Source organism: Bubalus bubalis, chromosome 9 (genome assembly GCF_019923935.1).
Source record: "Bubalus bubalis isolate 160015118507 breed Murrah chromosome 9, NDDB_SH_1, whole genome shotgun sequence".
NCBI lineage: Eukaryota > Metazoa > Chordata > Mammalia > Artiodactyla > Bovidae > Bubalus > Bubalus bubalis.
The window spans coordinates 102070686-102075069 of record NC_059165.1 but is presented as its reverse complement, the minus strand read 5'-3'; the positions used below and the strand labels follow the sequence as shown (position 1 = coordinate 102075069).

The window sequence follows — 4384 nt, the reverse complement described above, 5'->3', positions numbered from 1 at the left end:
TGTTGTTCAAGTTTACTTCATACAAGTTTACAAAAAAGTGACTCTGCTGGTGTCCCTTTGAGGTCACATGGAGGAGCTGGAAGGACATGGATGTTTGCACAACATCTTTGCTCACGAATCACATACCTGAACAGGAATCCAAGCTTTCTAGTGAGTCATCCTTTGATTATGAAGATGATACACAGTGAATGATGTTGATATTGATCATTCGTGATCCTTTTAACAGTTGTGACAATTTTAAAGAGTGGGCAACATTTCATTTAGAGAAATAGAAGGAATCATATTTTGTGGAAGCAATTTCAATTTTCAAACAAAAACAATAAAATGATTTAATAGAAAACCAAAATATGATTCCAGTCCTTCAGCTCAATGAGTAGACCTTACAAATGATACTGATAGTGCATATTTCAATTAATGAACTCTCTGAAAAAATATTTGCATAGTAATAAATGTAATAAATGGACCATAAGGAAGGGCTGAGCACTAAAGAACTGATGCTTTTGAACTGTGATGCTGGGGAAGACTCTTTACAGTCCCTTGGACTGCAAGGAGATCAAACCAGTCAATCTTAAAGGAGATCACTCCTGAATATTTATTGGAGGGACTGATGCTGAGGCTGAAGCTCCAATACTTTGGCCACCTGATCCAAAGAACTGACTCACTGGAAAAGACCTGATGCTGGGAAAGATTGAAGGCAGGAGGAGAAGGGGATGACAGGATAAGATGGTGGGATGACATCATCAACTCAATGGACATGAGTTTGGACATGGGCAAGCTACAGGAGATGGTGAAGGACAGGGAAGCCTGGTGTGCTGCAGTCCATGGGGTTGCAAGGATTTGGACACGACTGAGCGCCTGAACAACAACAACAAGATGAATGACTTAGTATTTTGCTTCATTATATTTAAAGTCAAATCTATTCTAAGGCCATATTATATCAATCTATTTTTCATACTTGTCTTTCTGTATAGATTCTACTTTGAGGCACGTATTTTATTATCACTTTTATCAATGAGTATGATAGATGCAGTGTGATTCTACTCAGCCTGCGATGGCTTGAAGTGGGTCTTGGAATCCTAGGCAGGGATCAAGCCCAGGTCACGGTGGTGAGAGCAATGAATCCTAGCCACTAGACCAGTAGTCAGAGACAAGGGCCCTGGCCCTTCAGTTTTGCAGAAAAAAAAAATTTTCAAAAGAAAAGTAAGTGGAAAAAACACTTTTTAAAGAGGAAAAGTATTTTTTAAGAATATTTTTATTTATTAAGAGAAAAAAAAGAGTACAGTACCTGTGGATAGACACATGGGTAGACTCAGAGAGTCTCTGAGTTGCACTCTTGTGGCAATTTGAATTTCTTTTATGGAACATTTGTTCCTGGTATTCTTTGGCCAATCATTTTGATTTACCTGGTTCACAGTCCATATATGGTATATCCCAGAATCCTCCCATGTGTGCACATCCATTTCTTAGCCAAGATGGATTCTACCAAAGAGGCCTGTGGGTAAAGCATCCCTTGACATCACTCCCCTTTGACCTCTGAGGAGCCTTTCTACACGTGTGTGTGATTGGGAACATCTCCTCACTTCAGGAATCAGAAATATGTGGTCTGAGCAAGGTCCAGCCTCCTCTCTTGTTTCCTGTTATTCTCATCTTAGAGTTTCGGTGTACAGGGGATTAATCTCCAATTGCTTTACCCTGGGTGGGGGATGGACATCTACTTCCTGCCTCAAGCGGATACAAGGTATGTAGTAGAATAAGATCCTAATGAATAGAAAAGTAACCTTGATCAGTGATAACAATCAATGTGTTAAGGTTTGAATAATCAAGAAGATCAATTAAGGCAGTGATGTGCAAAGAATGACATTAACAAAAGTGAAAAAGAGTGGTCTCAGGTTTTCCTCTGTTACAAACTTATAAATAGCTGTTTATAGAGAAGTTCTCTGGTTCATAGGATTTTTACAGCTCATGTTCACTCTTTTAGACAAACCACAAGCAAAAATACTCAGTATGATATATTTCATTTGGGAAGAAATTATTCTTAAGAAATCCCTTGCAATAAATGGGAATTTTCAAATATTTCACCTCCAAGGTTGGGAATACAATTGAGTACAAAAATTAAAAAAGGGAAAAACTCTTGGATATCAGAAATACCATAAATATTAAAAATGAGTTAAATAAATTGTATAGAGAAGTTGAAATATAAACTCCAAGAAAAGCAGAAGAGGCATGTTCTACTTTCATAATCTGATCAAAGACTGGCAATATTTGGCTCAGATTTTGAGCTCTGCTATCACAGGCACTTCTCAAGCCCTAGGACACTAGACACTTTTATATTTTCCTTTCCAAAGAGCATTTTCAGACCCTTCTTTAAATCTTTATTTCTCAGACTGTAGATGAAGGGGTTCAGCATAGGTGTGACCACAGTGTACATCACTGAGGCTGTTACGCTTGAGTGTGAGCTGTGGGTAGCAGCAGAGCTAAGGTACACTCCTAAACCTGTACAATAAAATAAGGAGACAACTGAGAGGTGAGATGCACAGGTGGAAAATGCTTTATACTTCCCCTGAGAGGATGAGATTTCATGTATGCAGAACACTATCTTAGAATATGAATAAATGATACCAAAGAGGGAACCACCAGCCAGGAACACAGCTACAAAATACATCACCATGTTATTGAGAAAGGTGTCAGAATTGGAAAGTTGGATCATTTGATGGAGTTCACAGAAAAAGTGAGGGATTTCTAAGACTGTACAGAAAGACAGCTGCAGCACCATTAAGCTTTCTAACAAGGCATGCAGGAGACTGATGATCCAGGACACCAGCACCAGCAGTGCACAGAGCCGGGGGTTCATGATGGCTGTGTAGAGCAGGGGGTGGCAGATGGCCACGAGGCGGTCATAGGCCATCACGGCCAGGAGGAAGATGTCCAGTCCTATAAAGAGTGTGAAAAAATGCATCTGGAAGATGCAGGCTTCATAGGTTATAACTTGGCTCTGAGTGTGGATGTTCCATAGCATCTTTGGGATGGTGGTGGAGGTGAAACCGATATCTATGAAGGATAATTTGGAGAGGAAGAAGTACATGGGGGTGTGGAGGTGGGAGTCAGAGATGGTGGCCAGGATGATGAGCAGGTTTCCAAAGACTGTGATCAGGTACATAGAGAGGAAAAGCCCAAATATGAGGAGCTGCAGTTCTGGATCCTCTGAAAATCCCAGGAGAAGAAATTCTGAAACTTTTGTTTGATTCCCTTGTGCCATGTGGTGGAGGTAACTAACAGAAAAGGGGAAAATAGCACAACTAATTTTCACACACATGCACATTAGTCACAGTGCAAGTGCTTCCATTTGAAGTTTCCCGTTAGGAAATTAAATTCAATATTTGTTCATGGATTTGGTTCACTTTAGAGAAACTCCTGTGTCATCTCTAAGAAGCAAACTTGTGCTTTTCTCATTTTTTTCAGAGCTGTCACACATTCGCAGTTTTAATGAGAAATTCTTTCATGCATTTAAAAATATAAATTGATTTGGGACAATGTTCCAGGTAATGTCTATGGAAGGAGTGTAGGGTGTCAAAAAACAGAAGCTCTCAAAAGCCGGTTATGGAGACCATATGTAAGCAAATGAAAATCATATAGCTTGCCAGATGGTGAGAAGTGTTACAAAGAAAACAAAAGCATGTATAAGGGAGAGAGTGAAAAGGGAGTGCTACTTTTTAATGCATGTTTAAGCAAGACCTGAAAAAAAGGCGATATTTGAACAGAGACATCAAGGAAGAAAGAGACAGTGGATGGGCATACCTGGCAAGTGTGTGCCTGGCAAGGGGAAATCAAAGTGAAGGCCTGAGGAGGGTGCTTGTTTAAGATGTCCCAGTCTAAAAAAGAAGCCAGGGGGTGAGAGAAATGAGCAGGAGGAAGAGTGAGGACAGATGGTGTCAGAAAATATTGAGGAACAAGGTGGTCTCCCTGCTGCTGCTGAAACTTCAAGTCTCGAGGGGTCCTTTGTTGCTGTATCTTCGGCACTTTATGAAATTAAATATTAAAAACACCTATACAAAAGACAGTTGAAGGAAAAATCAAAACTAAAATTCTAAGAGAAAATATAATACAGTACTTATAACTTACTAATGACTTCAATTTTGGATTGCAAAGATATGGTAAAAAACTAATTTAACAGTTTTTAAAATATGAGGTGGGAGCATTATCTGTGTATAATTTCCTTTTAGATAGAAATATATGTATTCAATTCTGCATATGGAAGAAAATTGACAAAGGTAAAGAGGAACCCCAACATGATGCAACTTTTAGAGATAGTTCTAAATTTAAAAGATCGAAATAAGAATAAGGAATAAAGATGAGGAAAGTAGTTGAAAGCATGCATAAAGTGTGG

The 4384-nt window shown here is 39.1% G+C and overlaps 1 pseudogene; it reads right to left on the bottom strand.

Moving 5' to 3' along the window:
* Window positions 1–2245: 2245 nt before the first annotated feature.
* LOC102393465 lies at window positions 2246–3262 on the bottom strand (annotated as a pseudogene).
* Between the last annotated feature and the right edge of the window lie 1122 nt (window positions 3263–4384).